The sequence below is a fragment of the Gymnogyps californianus genome, chromosome 7 (assembly GCF_018139145.2).
Source record: "Gymnogyps californianus isolate 813 chromosome 7, ASM1813914v2, whole genome shotgun sequence".
Lineage (NCBI taxonomy): Eukaryota > Metazoa > Chordata > Aves > Accipitriformes > Cathartidae > Gymnogyps > Gymnogyps californianus.
This window is the reverse complement of record NC_059477.1, coordinates 13,207,348-13,230,899: the sequence shown is the minus strand read 5'-3', so window position 1 is coordinate 13,230,899 and position 23,552 is coordinate 13,207,348. Positions and strand designations below refer to the sequence as shown.

Genomic DNA, 23,552 nt, shown 5'->3' with positions numbered 1-23,552 from the left:
TATCCTGGCAGGTGTCTGTTCAACATTGCTGAGGGAAGTTCCTCAGCCTCTTTGGATACTCCAGCATTTTAAAGCCTGTATAGTCAGAAAATCTTTCCTTATATCAAACTTCTGTTTTCCTTGCTGTAAATTAAACTAATTGCCCCACATCCGGTGGCGGGACAACTTATCACTGTTTTTCTTAGAACAATTTTTATATTTTCATTTTTATCTTCACTTAGCCTTTTCTTTTTTTAGACTAAAAAGTCCCTTTCCCTCACTTTATCTCATAAGCTGTATTTTCTTAGCTTTCATTATTATCCCAGCTTCCCCAGGCTCAGGTTCTTTGTGCAGTTCTCACAAAAACTGGTGACCTACTTTATATATACCCAAAAAAGTACATGTATGAACAGCACCACAACATTAAATCAATCAAAAAAGAATACGTTACAGTTTAATATGTTTATATTAACTTGTCAGTCAACAGTCTCATCACTGCCAAAAGATTTACAATCCCTCCACAACGATCTTTGTCTTGTCCTGTGGTATTTTTTCCAATTACATTTGACGTAGGAACTTTATTGATGTCTATTCTGTAATGCACCTTTCACATTTAAGACAATATACAAAACTCATGCATAATATCACTAGCAGTTTTGAATTTTAAACATTTTAAAGTTACCTGAATGTTTCATTTTCTTGTAAAGGTGACGAAATTTGGAACAAACTTAAATGTTTTCTCCAAGAGAAGTCTAGGGAGTAGCTCAAAAATTCTGAGCCACGGATGCCAAGGAAAGGAGAAGAGATCAAAAGATTTCCTTTCCGCAGATCCGACAAGTATTTGTAATATCTTTCAGCTAATGAGATAAAGGGGGCAAATTGTATGACTAATTTCACTCTATGTGAAAACAGAACATAATAAGTGTTTTTAACCTAAAGATACAAAAAGAAAGGCAGAAAAGCTGTAGGGGAGATTGTAACTGACCTGAGGAGAAGGAATCAGCCACCTATTCCAGGGCCACAAGGAACATCTGAAGCTGGGCAAGGAGAACTTGGCAGAGTAATAGGTATGAGTGGGTCAATGCAAGGTTGAGGTTGTTCCCACAGGCAAATAAGGATTACAAAGGCTCCTTAGCACTGTGAATTAGGGAGTGAAATTGGTATCCAGCTGCTCAAACCAGTAACCTGAAAGAACTGCTGTGCAAAGAGGACGATGGATGTGGGCTGTCGATTTTAATAAAGACATTGAGAAATTGAAGGAATTAAGTGGGTTCCAGTCATGGGGAAATATGACAGTAAAGGCAAAAGTAAGTTGCTCACAAACGCCCCAAGAAAAATACAGAGCCTATGCAAACATGCAGTGGCACAAAGTCTAGAGCCAGACATTATAGAAGGCAATTTGATTAAAAACCAGACACACCTTGTCTGGTAGTAAACTGTAATGGGGATGCTGCATTGCCCCAGAATCTCATAACGATTTTGACAACTGGCATAGAGTTGTCATGCTCATAGAGTGAGCATGTTCCCTGTGCCTGCAAGTCCATGATCTGCCAAGACAGGGGCAGATGTCTGTCTTAACAGAGATCATTTGGAGATACTGGATAGATAAGCAATCATAAAAGAGAGATTTAAAAGACTTTTGGGGGACTGAATAAAACAAAGAGGGCTAGTAACTTTTTCTGCTGGCCCTAAATGAATAGTTTTGAAGAACCTGTGAAGAGCTACCACATGTACGAAGAAAGCCAGGCTAAGCAGAACAGATTTTGCTGGTAACATAAGAAAATATGGGCCCCATGTGTGCTAGTGGAAAACAGTATAGAAATAATAACGTGACAAGTGAATAGGCCAAGGAGTTGCAGCAGCAATGAAATGTGGTAATCATCTGAGGAAAACTGAGTATTTGATGTCTCTACAGCGAGAAAATGATCCCAAAGAAAATGGGAAATTGGAATTTGTAAACTAGGATATACAAAGATAAACTAAAAAAAAAGTAGTATGATTTAGGGTTGTGCTGGGTCTGGCTGGGATGGAGTTAACTTTCTTCATAGCAGCCCATAGGGTGCCGTGTTTTCGATCTGTGGCTACAACAGTGCTGATAACACACCAGTGTTTTGGCTATTGCTGAGCTGTGCTTGCACAGTGTCAAGGCCTTCTCTTTTTCCTCCCGCTACACCCCCACAGCCAGTAGGCTGAGGGTGGGCAAGAGGCTGGGAGGGGACACAGCTGGGACAAAGGGATATTCCATACCATGTATCCTCATGCTCAGCAATAAAAACTGGGGTAGAAGAAGAAAAAGATGGGGTTTTCTGCTTCCAAAGTGGCTGTTTAGAGACTGGCTGGGTATCAGTCTGCCTGTGGGAGGTGGTGTGCCATCTCCTTCGCTCCACTGTTTTTTTCCCCCTCGCTCTTTTCTTCACCTTTTGAACTGTTTTTTATCAAAACTCAAGAATGTTCTTGATTTTGTTCTTCCTATTTTCTCCCCACTGTGAGGAGCTGGTGAGGGGAGTGAGCGAGCAGCTGTGTGGGTGCTTGGCTGCTGGCTGGGGTCAGACGCTGGTTAGAAGATGAGGCACTTTATTTAGTACTGTGCTTTAACAGAGCTTACCTGGCATTTAAAAAAACCCAAAAAACAAAAAACAAAACCAAACCTAACTGCAGTGTTTACATTTACTCCAACTACCCAGACTTGCAACCACTACTACAGGCAGAACAGAACCTGCCTGGATTTTCTTCACCCAGTTCAAGAATGCTTCAACATCCAATACTGCACAGTTTTAGGAGCACTTCACTTACATATATGCCTATTATAAAACCCTAAGACATAAATGAACAAAACAAATTATTCTCCAGTTATTATTTCATTCTCCAGAAAAGCAACGAACATATCACCCATGTAGAAGGAAATTACAAATACGGAAAGACTAATAAAATATCTCATCGACTAAGCTCATGTCCTTGAAATGCAAGCAATAAAGTTCTTTACCATGACATGGTCTGGAGCCATCAGGGATGCTTCATTTAGTGCTGAGAAGGAAGAAATACAGTGTTTATTATTTAAACAGATAAATATTTGGCAACAAAAAGGGGAAGAAAGCAAGAGTGGAAGATTTAAAGGTGGGGAAAAGGTATCACAAACTAATAAACCCTTTAAATGGTAGGAAGCTGAGAAGTAATGCATCTGTTTCACCATTTTTCTGTATATAATACTTCCAAAGAAATCCAAGTGAAAAGATGCAACATCTTAGATTTCATTTCAGCAAATGCCTTCAAGCGACTAATGTAGGTCACATACATTTGGCACCCCGGGCCAGCCTCCAGCTGCTTGCTGAATGCAGCAAACGGAGGCGGGCGTTCAGTTCTGCAGCACGTTAGAGCGCCCGTTTCACATTCAGATTGTACATCGCCAGCTCCTGAAGAACAAAACAAGTTCTCCCATTTCTAGTCTGGTTAGCCGAGCAGTTGGTTTCACTGGAGACCTGATAAAAGTGAGTTTTCTTCTCATAACCTCCAGCTGGAGGGTTTCAGGAGTATATAACCTAATCTTAAAAAGCTTATGTAACAGTTGATTTCACCATCTACATTTTAATGACTTTCAAATCCTGTTAATCTCTGGGACTTAAACTGACGGAACTCATTGCCAAAGGACACTATATATTATACAAAAGCATATTTATGTTAACTGGTTTAAAACATCTGTATTTCAGTCTCATCAGATAACTATAGTTCTGTTATTTTAGTTTAGAAATAGGTAAATTCTAAAAATAATAAGATTTAAGAATCCACTATCATGCAGAATTTCTTGGCACAGGAAAAAATCCTGAGTATTACCCTAGACTCTGTCCAGAGAAATAGGAAAGTGTTTGCATTTGCAACCCTATGCTCTCTTCTGGCACATTGGATCTCAATTTCATTTCCAAGAAAGTTAAACTGCAGAGCTGACAGACTGTGTGCGCCTGGGTCTTATCCTGATTTACCCTTTTTAAGCCATTCATTATTTCTGCAGAATGGCAAAGGCAAATATACAAGTGAAGTCTAATCCATCTATTCCTCAAAGACCAATTTTAATGCAACAGAAGTTCTAATTGAATTAGTGACTGCCTTCTAAGTAGCCTAATGGGCGCAAGTTAGAAATAATTCATACCTGTGCTAAATAAAACGGAGCTTCTGGCTTGATATTGATCGATTTTCCAGGGAAACAAGGTTTACTTGGTTAGTGATTTCTGACACAGAGTAGGCACTATATTGTTCATTTTTGACACAATGGTGGAACTTTTACTACTTCCCTTTACTTTCAAAGGTTCCCCCTTCACCTGGCTTGTCTGGCAAGGTTATAGAGGTTTTCTCTTTCAGTCTTGTTGAATTATCAGCCAAACTACAGAAGCATTTTTCTAAAACAAAGCCCTACTAAAAGTTAGCTTCTCTAGCAAAACTATTTTGTACTTATATCATCTTTCCTTGCAGATCTCTATATAAATATTAGACAGAGGCAATTATTGTCCATATGTTTACTGTGATTCAAGAACACAGTGAAGAACAGGACCTGGGAATCCTCACTCACTGTCATAATTATGCATTTTTAGAGAAACAGTCTGCCCCTTCACTCGAATGCATATGTGATATTTAGAAAACCAGGACATATATTTAATAGTGAGACTGGCTAAGAGAGAAAAGATTCTTTTTAATACATGGATGTCATAACAGATTTGATTAGGAGAGGATGTTGGAGATAACAGGTTCTTGGCTGCTGGCTGCATCAACATACCACAGGAGTATGTGTGCTTATTTTTCCACCGTGCCCAAGGCAAGAGATTTAACCACATCTTCTCCCAGAGGTCCTCCATTAATCATGATTATCAATTCATGAGTTCACGATAAGCCTCTTTTTGTTCAATCTGATTTTTCTCCTCCTTGTTCAGAAGTTGAATTAAAGCATAATTACTTGCATTATGCCACTTGTGACAGTATGAGCTGATGAGCTCGTACAGCACTGATTAGTTTGGGGCTATCTTAGTAGAAAACTATGAATTGTAATGGAATAAGCAGATAAGCTCGAAGAGGTACTTATGAACCAAATGAATTTTATATAAATATATATAATTCAAAATGAGAATATTTCATAATTGCAATCTATTATAGATAGAAAAGATGACACTATATGAAAGATTATGCTAATCTCATATCCAAACAATTCGCATCATTTCATAACCAGTATATCTTTCTATTTTCTGGCACAGCAACTTTGTGTCACAAAGGGTCCTTCCCTCCTCCTGCATACTCCAGCTCCTAGTGATGGACTCACTACATACCTGGCTGATAGGAGAACACCATAATGTTTGTAAACATTTTGGTGGAACTGCTTACCAGTGGGTTACTTTACAGCATGCACATCCTGCACGTCAACACAGATCAAACTCAAAACAGAAAATTTTGCATTTCATAGCTGACTGCTCTGCTCACTGAACCACTGGTGCTCTCAGGCCAGGGCACAATGGGTGGGCTAACCATAGCTCAGTGGGATATTTTCTGCAAGTCCTATTGGGTAATGAGATTTTGGAACAGAAAACAGAGTCATAGCAAATGTTTTTAGTGCCTTTTCAGCAAGGTTTTTACTGTATTGCAGTACTTCAATTTGCATTTGTGGGATGTTGGTTCTGCCTCTGCTGCAACATGGCATGTAATGTGCAGGTGGAAAAAGAGCACCAACTTACTTTCAGCCCAACACTGTGAAGTCACTCTAGATTACTTCTAAGTGATTAAGCAAAAATTATTTGTTCAAAATATTCCTTGGGCAAGAGAGACTAAACCCCATTGAAATTTCTCCATGAACAATTGCAAGGAAGGAATCAGCTTTAGAAGAACTCATAGGACTTTTCACCTGGCTGAGGTCTAGTGTTGGAAGGCCCAATATTGCTACCACTCCACTACAGCGAAGAGTGCAGAATCCCATTCAAAAGGATTCAGGGACGCTTATACAGACAAAGCTTCTTCCTTTGATGACAGAATCAGGAGTACTTTTCTTTGACTGCCGAACAAACTATCCACTGCTCACTGTTTCTCAAATTCCCACCCCACTCTTGCTTCAGGTATCAGACTCAGGTTCACAGGCTGCAATTCGTAGTAACAGAAGACACTCGGTATTTCTTGTAGAATTACATGTTATTTCATGTGAATCTGAAATGACTTTACACCGTGACTAATGCTGGTAGAACAAGAATACACAGTACCTGAATGACTTGCTGCTCCACATTTCCCACAGCACAGATTGAAGCTATTCACAGTGTAATGCCAGGGCACTAAAACTGCTGAGAGGGAGGGGACAACAGGAGAACACACACACAAGGAAAAAGCAGGGTCTCTTCAATTAGCAAAATGTATTTTCTTGTTATTCTTGAAATGAGTAAAAGTTTGTGTCACACCGGAGTCCAAATGGCTATGTAAAACATCACCAAACTGTAGCTCTGATGCTACTGGCCAGATCCTACACTGCATCGATGGATTTCATTAGTGTGGAAAAGCACATAGGAAAGCATACGACCTCTCTATAGCGTAAACACACGAGTAGTGCAGGATGCCTACCCAGTCAAGTGAGATGCCAGGAAATGTACCACCGACCTGCAGTTTACAAATGGAGGCCAGTGCAGGGATGGACCGCTGATAAACACCATCCCTCCCGACATGTACGTTCTGGACAATCCACCTCTGTTGCCATGGACTGAATCCTATGCAGATTCTTTACTCCCGTCACCTCTTTTCTACAAGCCTCAAGTCTGAGCAAGTGGAAATGTTAAGCAGTTGTCCTATGAAGAGAGGAGAGTGAACTAAACTGAACTTAAGGAGTTACACTGATTAAGAGGGCCCAGCCCTTGTTTTCTTGAAAGTTAAGCACTCATTTTTCTGCATGGCCTGGCAGATTAGTATGCTGAGTATGTAGAAATCCCACTAATAAGAGTAGGAGAATTCAATTCTCAGTACCTTCCTTCGCAGAGTTGCCCAAATATGAATATCATAATCTATTGCTAAGTATCCATTTTAGAAAACAATGATCTATTTTTTCCAGTTAAGCTGAAATTAATTTTACAGGATGGGATCCAACAGTTTTTTCATGAGTCTACTCCCCTTAATAAATTGATTTACATGCTTTTGCTATTAGCATTAGGATAAGAGAATACAATATCCTCTGAGAGAGAGTGGCAGCTTGTGCAAAAGAATGCAGATGCACTGACGGTTTTGGAATGTGGTAGATTTACAGCAGCTGAACAATTGACTGTCCTCCAGCAAAACTGTTGCAAAGGTCACAGATACACATATCCAAAACAGTATCAAACAATGCTTGCACTTCTATTTTAAGCTAGATTCCTCGCAGTTGCTAAACTCACAGTAATCCACATTGTATTCTGTGGCACAGATTACTATGAATCTAGTGACTATGTACACACATACAGCGTAACCTTGGTTACATTACTACTAAATCAGTCTTTTAACTGGGCCTAAGATTAGATTACAAACTGCAGTTGAAAAATGTGTCATGAGATGGCTGGTTTACATTTACAGAAATCAGAGTTGTTTTAACAGCCTTTTCCAACTATAGCTCATGATGTGGAATAGGAATGTTACACTTCTGAAGTGTTCTTCATCCACTATTTATTCTTTTTCACTAACAACATCTGTGGATTTCTTCTTTAAATTTGACAGCAGATAAATTATCTTTAAAACTGCCTTACTTTCTAAGCATGTGAATGGCACTCTTCCTACGGAAAATGTTTAGTAATTTCAAATGACTATGTAGCATTACGCATACAGAAATCAATGTGTAACCTGAGGTTCTTCCTTCCCCCTCGTGAGTAAAACAATGAAGTCAGTTTTCAGCTTTATTGGAAAAATCTACTACTCCATTAGAAAGTCAGTAAGAAAATTAACATGTTGATCATCTATAAATTTAAGTTAGTTGCTTTGGGCCTGATACAAATTATGCTATTCAATTCAGTGGACTTTGGATGACACTGTAAGCTTTGTTTAGTCTTCTACTGACTAAACTGACAGTTATTCTCTGTTTCACACAAAATCTTTTGCATTTTTTAATGCCATTAAGTACATTGTGTACAGAAACTAAAGGATTGATTTTGCAGCATCATATTGCATACAGTTGTGAAGGAGATTTTATAGAGTAGTGCAATCACATGATAACTAGTTGGGTATAATAAGTCAGCCTCCATCTGTCAGCACAATTACTCCTGTTTCAAAGCAGAAATTCCTTCTATATTCTTATAAGCTCAAATGGATTCCTGCTAAATGCCTTCCTTTTTTACTTCCCTAAATGGACACATATTTTTCTTGCTACACTCACTGTCACAATATTCACAGCAGAGTGAGGAAAGTGTTTTGCATGTGTGGTTTGTTTTTTTTTAAATAAAGATTTGGTTTTAAATCCTCCTTGAAATCCCTTAAAAAACAGCAAAGGAACACTTCTCCCAAGCACAGCATCCAGAGGAGAAGAAAAGTCTTGGGGTCAGAGAAAGAATGGTTCAGGCTTGATGGGCCTAATTTTTCAATTAATTCCCTTACGGCCAGACAGATAGCCAAGAGTTCTGAAGGAGCCTTAACCTATTTTATTTAGTCACAAGGAATTTTGTGTGACGGACAACTTAAAATAAACACACCAGAGGAAAGCACAGTGCATAAATCAGAAGAAGGACAAAATAACCAAGTACCTTACAGAGTCCTACAGCACAGACCTGCGGCAGCAGCGATGGTAGAGACTATTCTCCTTGGAATTCAATACTTTGGGCCTTGGTATGTAAGAGAGCCCTTTGTCCTTCAGCAAGTTTTGAGGGTTATCTGAAGGACACATTCTTCTCTGCTACTTTTTAAGAATCCTATGCTAGTTATACATCCTGTTCTCAGGTCTTCAGAAGAAGCAAAGATAGTCTTAGTTCAGTCTGTTCACAGCTACCCCACAGAGGAAAGACAGTGCACATCACCTAGCAATCTTCTTTGCATAGTTTCCAGTCCCACAATGGACTCCTTTGTGCTTATCATTAAATGACTTTGTCAATCAAAGCCAGCATTCTTAAGCCTTATCAGTTACTCCAACTGGATTTTAACTGATCATCCTCTGTTCTTACGTGTCATTTCACTATCAACAGCACAACTCTTCAATCCAGAGGAAGATGAGTACTCAGAGGACATAAATGTGTTAATTTCTCTTTAGTGCATTTCATTAATAAGCTAGTTTGCCTGTCTACCACATAATATTTGGTGAGGGAAACAATCAATCACAAACACAGCCCCATAGCTTCAAAGCACACATTAAGCCATCTAAGTAAATACAGATACGGTAAGATAAACGTTTAGCAGGAAATGTACATTACTGCCAGAGTACGTGGTCCTAGTAAAGTGCATTCTCAATTGTGTATGGATAATTTTTTGCATACTTCTATGGTCATTGATATGCTGTATATACACTTGCAAAAATATCCATGTACTTAGCATATCTCAACACATATATATCTTTGATAAGCCTTGGAAAAACAGAAATAGAAAATTAATTACTGACCTGTACTAGGTCTCCTATTTACTCCTGTAACCCTCATTCCTTATTCTTAAAGATGAAATCATATACTTTTGACAGCAAAGTAAGAAGAGTTCACATGACAAGACTATGATGTAAGCAGCAAGGTCTGCATGTGCAGACCATTTGTGAATTACCAGGAGAGGAACCAGACATTTCAGAAGCTTTCACAAGAACCACATGGATCCTGGGGTTGCATGGTTTATGTCCCCTGAGCGTTACATAACGCATGGAGTAAACCACACTTGGGATGCAGGTCAGACTGATAAATCAACACCAAATTCTTGTTGAACATAGGCAAAGAACATGATGGGCTATTTTCTTCCCATGTTACTGCCCATGTTTAGTCCATGTTACTCCTTTACAATATTTCGTGGCTTATCTTCCTCCACATCTCTGCTCAGTGTCTTATCCGTAACCTGAGGTTTTTCTGCACAGTCCCTCTCATGTCCTGCAATTTAAACGAAAAGCTGCAGCAATCCCTCTAGCAAATTTTTTACAGAGAACAAGCTTCTGCCAGGTCCCTGGAACCACACTAGTCAAATTACTTGACAGTCCTGGAGTGAGAGCTGGATAGCTGGACATGTCACGTGCTCCTCAGCCTTTGGAACAGAGCTGTCATAACTGGACCTCAGAAATCACTTACTGGTGTGATTCACTCTAATTTGAAAGCCATGCCTCCTTTGGCAGGAAGATACAAAGCCCATTCAGCTAAGTATTGAAGTTATCTTGAGGCACTAAAGACTTCTTAACAAGACTATCAAGAGTCTCTGACTTATTTTCTTCAAAAATCACCAACTAAGCAGGATTTTACAAAGCCATTCCTGCCCTGTTCAGAAACACTGGTGCTAGATATGCTTCAGTTAGTTACACTGTACCAGGGGATCTCATGTCAGTATAACTGTCTTTCCGAATGTTTACAACAGGGTTTCAGTTTTATCAGTTAGCCATGTCCTGACTGGGCAGAAACTTCAAAGAAGTTACCCATTTATTTGCTTTACAGTACCCACAATAGTTGGTAAAATATTTTTTAAAAAATCTCAGCTTTTTTCCTCCTTTTTCCTTGTACACTCAACTTTTGAAGCTACGTGTGCTGGTCTGTTTTCAGTTATTTAAAAAAAAGCATTGTACACAGTACAGTATCAGGCCAGTTATGGTTTATATATGTGAACATATGTGACTACATTCTTTCTCTTTAAGTAAACAGTGAGCAGCAGTGTAGTCCGTGACCTTTTGGAAAAAAAAAGTCACCATTGGAAAAAATTAGTTAGTAGATGGCTTTATGCAATTGTGGCTACAATTCATTATGTCAAAGAGGGAAAATAAAGAAAAGAGCACAGCAGTCTATCAGACCCTGCTGAGGCAAACACACGACAATTATCATACATACATATACACTCCTAAAATAATCTCAGAGCCTAGCTTCTGGGAGTGGAGGTGGTAAATTCAAATTAAGGCTGAATCCCTGGACAAAGTCTGTCTCTGATGTAACTCACTGGAGGCCCCTGAAACGGTCAGAGACAACTAAGCAGAGCAGTCTGACAGCACAGACGGAAGATGCTGTTCTGCGGGCAGGTGCAGAGAGTGCTAGGCGATGGCACCCCTGCCCATAGCTGAGAGAATGCCAACACTGAAATGAAGACAGGCTTTTGAGTACCTGTATATTGAAAAATATGTAACTATCTTCCAGTCTCTGCAAGATATTAGAGGACCGAATAAGCAGAACAAGCAATTCCTGCAGACAGTGGCTTGCAGCCTCAAATCCAAATTTCTTTTTTGCAACAAGATTTAAATCACAAGATGAGCTCTTTTCTTGGTTAAGTCTTTGACAGATCTTCTGCCGTCTTGCCTGGAGTTACCATCAAGATGAAAGAAGATATTTATAAAATGTTAATTCCACCATTTTGACTCAATGCCCACCAAAGGAAAGGAGCATCATGAACTACTTTATTATTTTTTCATAAAGAGGCTTCAGGAAGATTACATATCTTCTAGCATACCACTTGTTCTCCATATACTCCACAGCAATGTCAAACACATGGCAGTACTTGTAATAGACAGGTTATCTGGGCATACATTCAGTAATACCTTTGTATCTAGGATATCTATGTAACACCTTTTATCCAGGAGAGAACTAAGATGTCCAAAAGCACGTGAATGACAGGTTAAGCCTGAGGACAGTTTAACCAGCATGGGAAAGCTAAACAGAGCTATCTGAATCCAGGATGCTGGCCAAAGTATTCACTATTGTAGCACTTTCCAGATCACTGAAATTTACTTTTTTGATCAGACAATACGTGTAAGAAAACCAAGCTGCCACTGCCAAACAGGAATGGGTAAGGAATGGCAGATGTTACACAGCCAAAACACTGCAGAGACACTGTCATCGTGACTACCAATAATGGCAGCACCACGCAGACCTCTAGTTTCTATTGTGTTAGCTGCTGTACTTTCAAAGGCTCAATAGGCAAGGAGAAAAAAGCATGAGAAGAAAACATGAGAGACCTAAAGTGACTTGCCTTCAGTTAGGCATCAGATGACAGGTATGGGGATAGGACCTATGTCTCTGGCCTCCCAGAATACTGTCCTCTCCAGTCCACCTTTCTGTTTTCTTGAAGTATGCTGTTGAACTTCCCCCCGCCCCCTTCCATATATTTCTAAAAGGGAATGAAATCAGAGAGTCAACAAGTAAAATTCTCAAGACTCCTGAAGTGAAGAAGGACCCTAGGTCCTTGCCAAGGGTCTAGCTGCCTACACAAGGAAGTTGCACATAAATTGAGAACAAATTTTCAAATTTCCTTTGAAACTACAGAGAAGTAAGCTTGTGCCCCATCCTGTCCCATCTCATCCCATTCCATCTCTCCCCTGCCCAGCACATGAAGTATATGCCCTTTTGGGGAAGAAGCACATTGAAAATCCACCCTTCAGCTTGTGTTGCTCATTTCCCTGCACAGAAAAAAACAGGAGATTTAAATTAAGCTGACAGTCACAAAAAAAAAAGCTGTTGGAAATTTTACCAGGATGTGTAAGCAAGCCAGGTAATACCACATCCAAAGGTTCTCATATTTTATTGGTGATAAAAGTAACACCCACATCCCCACCATGGAAAGTCAAATGGTTGGAGACAGTTTTCAGCCAGCTGACGCTCTCATCCAAGGAAAATGCTTTGATAGGGAAAACAGCTGCTAACGTGGATTTCTGCAGTGTTCATTGGACCAAGAACAGTGTCAACAGCCATGAGTGAAAGGACTATCTTGGAAGCAAAATTATACAGCTCTTCCTTTTCCCTTCATGCTTTCCTTGCAAATGTGGAGAATCAGCGGAGAGACCCACAGTTCTGGCAATTGCACTGCAGACACCAGCTCGTGGGACAGCTCCAGAGCGGCAAGCCCCTGTGGCCCAGTGGCATGCGTAAGTTGCAAGTCCTTGCTCTTCTCTTTCAGGGGAGGGGAACGGTTTTGCATTGCCTTGCTAGGGCCCGGACTTCTTGTCTGACAGCTACTTAGTTTTTGGAGGGATGTTAATTTTATCAGCGGGCTCTGCAAAGAAGCTAGGTGGGTGATAATGGTCAACACTAGCCCAGAGAGGGCAGACTGGTTATTCCGCCTATCACCTGAGTTGTGTAATAACACTTCACTCTGTAAACAAACAAGATCTACAGCAGCGATAAACATGCACAGAATTTTCGTTGTCATATACAATCTCACCCACATGCCTCAATGTTGCCATTTTAAAGAGTTGGTATACAAATTCTCTGCACCTCACATGAGAAAATTTGAAAGACTAACATACAAAAAAAGATGAAAATGAAACCTATAAACATTCCAGAAAACAAGTAAATAAATAAAAACCTGACATCTGCTAACAATTGTCACTCACAGTTGCTAATTTTGAATTTGGCAGAAATTGCATTTCCAGCGCTATTTTTCTGTATTTGTACAGCCTTACTCATCTCTGAAGCCAAATAACTCTCTCATTTCAGTCAGCAATGCTGCATGATGTGGGGCCCATTGGCTCTGCCACATTTTTAAGTTTTCTATCCAGGTAACAGACACTCCAGCCTCCGGTTTCTGCCTTCTGGCTTGCCTACAGTCTAAGTCTCCACAGGCTCCTCCTGTCTTACGTACCACTGGCTCACATCTTGCCCAGTGCCACGTGTACGTTTATAAACTAGCAGCTCCGCTGCGAACAATCCTTGTGACCGCAGTCTTCACAGCACCACCTGGCAGGTCAGCCTTTGTTTTAGAGGCAGCTCCTACAGACGATTCTGGTCCTTGGCAGTCTCTGATTGACACTTCGTACAATTCACCTTCAAGCTTGCTCCTGTCAGCCTCTAAAACCCAGCCGTACCTGCACACTGCAGCTCAGCAATCCACTGAGGTCCAGAGAGAAAGCCAGCAAAAGATATTGTTCTTAATTAGCACACGTATCCCTAGCTTCACAAAGAGATGAAAAGTCTGTTAAGATGACTATTAGATTCCATCAAGAGCTTACCACAAGTATAACACCATTGGTTTAGGAAATCCCTGAGCTGCAAACTGCTGGAGGATGGGAGACTATACAGGGAAGCAGTGTTTTCCCTGCTTTCTTCACCTACTGTACTCTACTGTGGTGGGTCACTGAGGGGTTTCGGTGCAGGGGGAAGACAGAGCAAGCCCACAGGCCATAGCCCAGCTCCACAGAGCTATTTAATAGCAAGTCCTCACAGCAAAGACCTATCAGATATTAAACAGACAAGAACAGACATGTCAATCTTAGCCAAAAGGCCAAGAAGAATAATAGGCTGGGTGGACATTTGGTAAGACCCAGCACAGACACAAAAACCCTTCTGTTTTGCTCCGAGGCCTTTGGACCTTTCTTGTTAGAAAGGCTAGCAGGAGATCAGGTGATGTCTTCCTCCATTTGCAGTGTTTGTGACTTTGTTTCCTATTGAAGCTTTGCTGTCTCAAAGCAGTTCTGGGTCTGCAACTGCAGTAAACAAACTTTATCCAGAGGGCTAAAACCCATCTGAGCTCTTTCACGGAGCAGGCAGTGTCAGCTGCAGTTGTCCATCCTGTTTTGACTGCCTATTCTTGCAGAGTATCATTGCAGCAAGACAAACAGCCATGCCTACTGCTTCTTGCCAGCACTCAATGAGCAAATTACCCTGTAACTTTCATAAATTACTCAAATCTAACTTAGCTTTGCTGGATGACTTCCATGATCTGTCAGTTTCTTCACTACCAGCAACTCATAATGTAAAATTCACCCTGCATTTCTAGTTATCTACTTGACCTTTAGAAGAGAGACACTTTTCACATGGGCGAGCTGGCTGATAGTCTTTCTAGAAATCACTAACCTCTCAGCCTAGGCAGATATCCGATATCACCATTCATACAGATTTTCTATGAACAGTGAATAGGGGGTGAGGCGTTTGACTCTGCATCTTTTCCTTTTCAATTGTGATTTGGATTGCTTTTGGCAGAATCCCTTATTAATGGGAATGTGTCAGATATTAAAAGCTAAAATAAAAATCAGTGAAGCCTTCAAATAAATTACAAGCACATTAAATACAGTGCTGTCAACTCTAAAGGTCAGACTCTGGTTTTGTGAAAATTTGCTCAATGCAATAGAAACCGCATATGTAAACCCTGTTTTCTGTTGTATGCCTTTAACTTCCAGGCGCAGAAATCCTTTCTGTCCCATGCAGCTGACACACCTTAAAACACAGTGGAAGAAATATCATAAATGCAAAATAAATAACAAATCAATCAATTTGCATTTGCTAGAAGGCAATCTTCATGCTAAACAAAAGAGTAAGTTACAACCTGTAGACAGGGCCATGTTAGCAATCACTGAAATCCAGGACATGAACACAAATCAACTCTCCAGTTTGCTAGCCATCAGACGATACTTTCAAAGTTGTCAACAGCCAGAATTCTAAGTAGATAAAGATGCCTGTAAGTACCCATGGGATTTTTCAAAAACACAAACAAGCTCAGTTCCCATGGAAGTCAACAGGGAGTAAGCACCAAATGGGATTTTCAAATGCAATGAGAGATTTACCTGCCATTTCTAAGTGCCTGTATATCTTTCAAACTTAAGTAAACTCCCTTGTGAAAACAGTTTTTCAGAAGTGACTTTGGGTTAACTGTGAACTACATTTCAGTTACAGTGCACTGTGAAAATCGAAATTAGTCACCACAGGAATACAAGAACTGACAATAACTGCTTCATAATGGGATTTGTACAAGTTAGGATGCCGACATGTCTCCTGAACCAAACTCTTAGCTGATGTAAATCAGCACCAATTGGACCTTTCCAAGGTCTGGCTTTATATGCTTAAATCTAAAAGAACAGAACCCCAAAGGCACAAAATTTGGAATCCACATCCTAATAACAATTTTATGTAATGTCACGCTTGAGGGATCCATGTTCCTCTTAGTACTCACTGAAGGAGAAAGTGGAAACTAATGTTCCTTTCAGTGTTCAGCTAGCAGCAGCTTCTGCTGCAAATTAATCTTCAAGCTTGATACTACCTAAGCAGTTAAGTTTGAATTGATTTGTAAGCTAGTGTGTATTGTCCACATGCTTAAAATAGCATGTGAGCTTACGTATTCCTGTATGTAAAGAATACGCATACATGCAAGCCACAAGAAAATGGCAAGCGACTATTGCTTAAGCATATTGCTATGCATTGCTTAGCAGAGAGCGTCTTAGTAGGGGGGCTTGCTCATATATAAGCATATATGCAAGTATTCCCTATATAGGAGATGCCAGCCACTGGTCATGTGGCTAGCATCTTTGTAGAAATGCAGAGGAATTTTTCAATAGATGTATTTCTTCCTTTCCCACTCCCACCCTAAACTGAACTCCCTTAAATCCTCATTGCACAGCTACTACATGCAACGTAAATAAAACATTCCAGGTGCCTGAACTAAATGTAGAGTTTAAAGCTCATCCGGAACCTGAAACTTTCTCACATCAAAAAACACCCTGGAGGCTTACACAATGCCCAGTCCTGCTTCGTGCTGCAGACACTTAATGTTTCTCTGGGTGACACCAGCATGAGGCCAGCACACCCTCCACCTCACCCAGTCAAGCCTTTTCCCTGGTTTTACTGAGGCTCAGTTCCTGCTCACATGAATGGGAATTCTTTATAACTATTCATAGGAGTGAGCTCTCTATTACAATAGCACCTATGAGGACATACTGTGCCAGTTGCTATACACATAATGAGTAGGAAGGAGACAGCTTTGCCTGGAATGTATGATCCTTACAGAACAACCAAACCAACAAATCTGGGAAAATGATCAGCCTCTTGAACAGACGTACCTGAGGCACAGAAAGATCAAGTAAAAGTTGACCAAAATCACATAGGAAGGCTCATCAAATACAGAACTGGCTATTCCTTGCCAAGAACACTCACACCACAACTGCACAAGCTGAGCAATTACTTTTACTGCTTGAATGTGTTCAAAATGCCCTAATACATTCACCTCAGGTGCAGTCCCAAAAGGGTGCTGCTCTGTTTGCTCACAGTAGTCTTTTACTAATTAAGATTCGATAAAGTTTCAGTGCCAGTCTAAAAATCAAAGCAATTATAGAAATAAGTAAATAAATGAAATCACCAGCATCACCCTGTTATCATCTTTGAAAAATATTTTTTAAAAAAGAATGATTTACCAAATAGAGTAATTTAAACACAAATATCTTCTCTCCAGTCCAACTTCACCAATTGCTCTAAGTCCTCTTTGGTTATATGCAACAGGAGCTGCCTCCTTCACTCACAGACATCCCAACTCCTAGTCTTTAGCTGAGCCACATGGAAGCTAAGTGCCCTGGACAAGCTGAAACGACTATGTGTTCAGTCAGAATCCAGGACGTTTTCTGGCAACGTTTGACTTTTAAGATCACAAAGTAACTACAACTTTTTTTTTTTTTTTTTTGGTAAGCATGCTGCTATTACAAGATTTTGAGTCAGCAGGAACATGTGCATATTTTTCAGAGAGTATTTTTTCCAGTGACTTAATGTCTGAATGAATCCATCATGAGACACGAAGTGTCATTAACGTTCACCCCAAGCAAAAGAGCAGCTTTGAGAGTGTCCACACACATTTGTGTTACTCCAGCCATGGTTCACTACCTTGAATACTCATTTCACCAGATTGTTTGGTCCTGGTAAACACCAGACAAGTCTTCCTGGCTCCTGTACTTATAAAACCAAAGGAACATTTTGCTGACAAGTGTGTAGCTGGTGTATTTCAGAACCCCAGAAAGCATTCACAGGCTATCTTTGAAAAAGTCTCTTTCATACAAGATCACGAACCAGGTCGGCACAGTAAGGAACAGAACTTGGGACTCTACAGAGCCTTTCAATAATACAGAAAAGTGTTTTGAAGATGGAAAAAGTGAATCCCCAAGAACTTCCCAAAGATGGAAGGTAGCTATGCAGCCCAGAAGATGATTTGCAATGAAATTCTCCTTCCTACCAATACCTAACATCTATACCTTACCTACATGGCACTGCTGCATCTTTCCAAACAAAAATGTACAGTTGAGAGACATTTTCGTGAAGACAAGTTTAATTTGTCAATTTTTCCCACAGGCCAAGCTAATTCTGTTCCCATCCAACTGCAGCCAGAGATCTGTTCTGCATCGAGTGCAGATCCTCCTGGATGCTTCCCAGCGCTCTCCCCCAAATGTCAATGGCATGCAAATGAATTCCACATGCAAATGAGCAGCTCAGTGAATGGTGACAAAAATGTCCTGTTATTCCAGTTCTGTGACTCAAAAAAACAAGGCAGCCTCACTACATATACGTTACCTTTTATCTAAAACTTCTGTTAAACATTTAGTGGCCAGATTCAGAGTAACGGACACATCTTAGATTGTGTCCTAGTCCACGAGCTGACTTACTGGAAACCTGGGATTTATTACTCTGTTTGGTGGCAGGTAAAGGTGGCAAAATCCAGTTCCTAAAGGCAAGAAAATGTTGCTGTATGGGTACTGATGATTCAGTTTCTTCTCCCTGTGTAAAAACCTGAATAAGCTTTGTATGAGTTTATATCAGGGTATTGGAACGAGGAATCCTCCTCTCCCCTACTTGCTAAGCAGTTGGGTACTCATGGTTCCAGTAATCTCCACAGCCTTCCCCTACAAATCCACACGCATAGGCCAGGAACGATCTACTTCACTCCCCCACACCTCTTTCCATGTCAGAGACCTGCATCATGCAAGATCAGTCACAGTTCATACATAAAGCAATTCATGACAAAGCTTTAAATAGTTTGTGATGTATCACATTATAAACTAACACTTTATTGTTTAGTTGTACCGAAAACTTATTGCACGTTAGAAGCAAGAAGAGCAATCTCAGATCCCTATCTTGCTTAATAGTTTTAACTTCCACTGGATAAATGTGAATGAAGAGGTTGTATCAAGAGAGGATAGATCCATAATTTTTTAAAGGAAGCTACTATCAACCCCAAACTATGAAAATTTCCAAATATGAAACCACTTTGCATGAGAGTTTAAAAAACTACTGGCAATTTGTAGCTAGATTCTATTCCAGAAACTTTCCAGATCCTCCTTTACAATAAGTACATGTCATACTTTAACATGGTGGTTTTACAGCTCTCAGCAGTTTAATTATATAAATTCTCAGAACTCATTTCACTACCGGCTCATTTCACAAAGTTGTACCACAGTACACTGCAAAAAGTCAGATACCTTGTGTAAGCCCATGCAACAAAAAATTTTCTCCTGTCATCAAGTCCTTGCAGGAAACAGCAACTTACTGGGTGACCCATTAAACACATCCTATATGCTAACAATTTCCTACTGGTTTCAATAGGGTGTCAGATGCATCAAACATACCAACAGTTCTCACAACAGGAAAAGAAATAGCACTTAAAACTGAATTATTTTGGCCATAATAAAAATCATTCAATTCTAGTGTTATCAGTACCAGCACTTCTTTTAACTACTTGATTAAGTCCCAGCAATTAGCCATTATATCATTCATTTCAAAGAACAACTTGCAAGGGCAAAATTTTGCTTTTCCTTCTGAATCTGCAACAATTAATAAAACTTTAATAATTCTTAGATGCTAATGTCACCTGTTTAAAACAACCAACATTTGCTAGGCAACAGAGACAACAGAGTTCATTGTGCTGCTGCAGAAGTGGGGCACAAACTTAGTATTAAGGCAATCTCAGGCAGTTCCAGCTATCATAAAGCTTCAAGAATAATTCCTGTATTTTAAGACTCTTGTATGCAAAAGTCATGCTAAAGTCTCACAAATCACTGGACTTCAGCCCATCCTTCTCATAAAAATTAATAAAAATCACACTGCATACACCAATGCTATACTAAGAACTGGGAACATGCAGATAAAAATGTTGGTTCAAAAAGCATCAGTCTGATCTAATTTTTGCATTAGTAAGTAAGATGTCATGGTCCCAGGATGCACCTATGTAATATTATTCCAGCAAAAGCAAACATTGAGGCTGATGAGATTCAATTTCAAGAAATCCCCAGTCATCATTGCCAAGGAGTTCCAGGAAACGTAGGTATTGATTTCAGAATAAGTGAGTTTATGAATCAAAAAGCTTCTGCTTCCTTTACCCAATTCTTTTGTAAAGGTTGAAGGTTAATTTCAACCCAACCACAAATCCACTGCAGCCACAGTATCTAGCCGGAGTCCCATATCAGGGGCAGAGTTACTAGAGAAGATTTGAGAAGGCTGTCCCTTCCCTCTCAGCTCCTGTCACATGGGACACATACTCCTAGGACATTTGGTGGACATGCTACAGTGACAATACACAGCTCTTTTGTGCCTACATCCACATCAACCGATGGAGTTATACTGGGGAAGCCCTCTGCTGGATGGACCCTTGTGGCAGTGCCTCCACCACAGCTACACAGATATCCATTTCCTTTCCTCCTGAAAGAGAGTGTTTGTGTGTATCCACAATCAACAGATTCACCTGTCTCAAGTCGCATCAGGAGCCGAGCACCCTCCTCTTCAAAAGAATTGCCCAGCTGGTATTCATGGCTGTTTGATCTTTGCATTCAAGAGTGAGGCATCAACCATAATGGTCTCAGAGACAAGTCTGAAGTATGCCAGCATGCCAGGGTGTGTTAAAGCATCCAACTCCATACGGCACAGTGCAGAAACAAAGCCTCTCCCTTGGGTGTATGCAGAGCCCTGCTGCGGATAGAGTGCTGACACTGCACGTCAGTGAGGAAAACACACTGCAGAGCAAGACTGAAAGCACTGCATGACCTTGGAAGAGACTGGTGTCCCTGGGGAGATGCACAGGAGGAGCACATCTCCCACGGAGCCCACAGCGGGATATATTTGGAACTCTAAATACAACCTAATGTGAATACATTACAATACATTTCTTATTTACAGCTACCAGGAACTTGCTTGTATCTCTGAAATCTCATGGGTCTGTTCTTCCGGCAGCCTTGCAGAATGGCTAGGAGCACTTCCCTAAATTACTAGAAAACCAGTAGGAGCAAGCCAAACTAAAAGAGGTTTTTGATACAGACGCTGGTTAATCATTTGCCCATTAAATGAAACATGCAAACAAAGCTTCATAGCAGAGATGTTTGTTAGGGAGCATTTATCAGCTCTTTGATGTTTGTCATCTGAAAAGTTCTTTTATTCTTCCAAATCGTATCTTGATGCTAATTTTGTTACATTCAGCTCCAGCAATATGATCTTGCAGTATAAAGCAGCAGCAGTTATGCAAGAAAAGGAAATTAAGAGTGGCCTCAAAGGCAGATATATGTCTGTTACAAGCTTTGTTAAAAACATACATGTCCTGACAGATGCTGTGAGTTGAGTGGTAATTACATATCGAGCTGAAATAATCACTCAGTGAGCCTGTGTAAAGTGATCTGGTGATCCCACTTGCACATGGTCTTAACAAGTTCCTTTCTATTACTACCCCACAGAGTAGAACTGATGATGGACTTGGACTCACTGTGGTTACTATACTTTGATGTATCTCTATAAATTCAGTGCCTGACTTTCAGCAACAATTCTTTTGTTATTTTTTCTGTCACTTAAAAAGACCCATGCTTATTGACTTTAGGAATACTGCATTTAAAAAGAGATAAATGTTTAGACATAATGGTCATGACTACAGATGAATTTTTTTTTTTTAAATTCAGTAGCTGAACTGCAAATATGTGTATGAGTGAGGAAGACATTAGTAGTGATCTATCAAGAAGATAGCTTAAAAAATCCCACCAAATATTCAGGATCAAATAAATAAGTTCTAGTTCAAAGATGAGCTTAAAATAACACATAGTTGTCACTGATGCAAAAAGTTGGAATGTGCTCTCTAAAATGTTAACTATATAGTTCAACTTAAAATTCTTCAGCCTGCCCGAGCAAAGACTGCAAAGGTAAGGTCCTTTTCGGTTACAATTCTGATTGTGCCAGTGTGACAGATGTTTCCTGTCCTATTGGCTCTGTTAGTGCTTCACTCAATTTCTGTTTCCAACAACTGTTGGCTAACTAATAGGTGTTAATCCTTCTCATTCATGCTATTGCCTCTGTATCAGGCCAGCACAGATAGCTCCAAACTAGCTCAGAGCATTAACATTCCAGATTCTTCATCTTTTGCACAAAACCCATGCATCCTATTTTCTTCCGTGAGTTTGCAGAGATGGTTTGAAGAGGTTTTTCTGTTTGACATATCATGCTTGTATCAAGACCTCCATGCTTTCAGATCTCCACTACTTGCTTCAATTTTTCCTATTTTCCGCTTCCATTTTCCAAATATGCTCTTGGAATTGTCACCAAGAGGGAGGATTGAGGAAAAAAAAAACCCATAACTAAGTGCTGAGCTCACTTTACCATATGTGAAATTGCAACTAGAAGCCAAGGCATTTTTTTTGTATCATCTAATCTATTGCAGAAGATGCCAGAAAATGGAGGAGCCAAGGACTTAGTAGGTAGTGGGCCAATATGTGAGCACTGAAGGCCTATTCCAGCTGTCAGCAAAAGCATTGGAAAGACTGGATCAGGGCCTAAGGTTTTTAAATCTGAAGCTGGAAGGGTCTTGCCACAAGAAGAAAAATCTGGTTCATGCTACAACATAATCAACTCTATTTCAACACTAACAGTAACCTTTTTTAATTACTCCCAATGTAAACTGCCTCTTGAGACAATGTTTGGTGCTCATGGACAAAAGTTGTGGTAAACTGAGAATATTTAAAAGCATGGAATACATAGCTCTGTGTGTGTGTTTATCCATCAGATCACACAACAGACTTTACAATGACCATGGGCGTTTCTAGATGACTTGGACAGGTCCTATAATTTTGGGGGAAACTGAGCTTGGATACCCCTTCCAACACAGATTCTTACAGTTCTTTATTCAGCAATACTTTTTGTAATGTTATTCTGTTTGAATTAAGGGGACAGACAATCACAGAACAATGGTACCAACCAGCAAGTAAAATTATGCACATGTACACGTTTGCAGGACCCAGGCCTTACAGTACATCTAGAAGAATATATAACAGATTCCCATACAATGGGTTAGATTGTCACACGGCAAAAATTGGTGCAGCTTTTTATCAGAAGAGCTCATAAGGTGTTCCTTTATGCTGTTGACTCTCTAGGTAATGTTACTGCCATTTAAGATGAGTTATAAGGATACCAAAGGAGTCAATATCAGCTTTGATTTTATGTTTTTGGCAATTTAGGGGAATATGACAAGGTTGCAGCCTGCTACAGTAAATAATCAAACTGAGTAAAGGGGCAGCACTGTGGTTATGAATACATGACCTGTCTATTAGAGCTATACCCACCTACTGAAATGAGGGAATGTTTTTGCTCAGTTGAATAGGGGAATGGGAAGGCAACAAGCAGAAAGGCAGATAGCCTAATAAGCAACCAAACGAGTAGCTCAGCCACTGGCTGTGAGTTACACAGCTGTACAACGTGCATTTCACTGAGCAAGATCCTAGAGATGAAAATCACACTGAACCTACTGAA

General features: G+C 40.1%; 1 protein-coding gene and 1 non-coding gene across 2 annotated transcripts in view; both read right to left on the bottom strand.

The window, feature by feature from the left end:
* Positions 1–20,566, bottom strand: part of SPATS2L (spermatogenesis associated serine rich 2 like) — a 124,326-nt gene extending 103,760 nt beyond the window's left edge. The window contains exon 1 of the mRNA XM_050900319.1: positions 20,518–20,566. The gene's annotated coding sequence lies outside the window, so the exon portion shown is untranslated. The remainder of the gene's footprint in view (positions 1–20,517) is intronic.
* On the bottom strand, positions 14,158–14,325 carry LOC127018749 (U2 spliceosomal RNA). The gene has a single exon (XR_007766837.1). It is a non-coding gene; the product is annotated as a U2 spliceosomal RNA (small nuclear RNA).
* Positions 20,567–23,552: the final 2,986 nt, after the last annotated feature.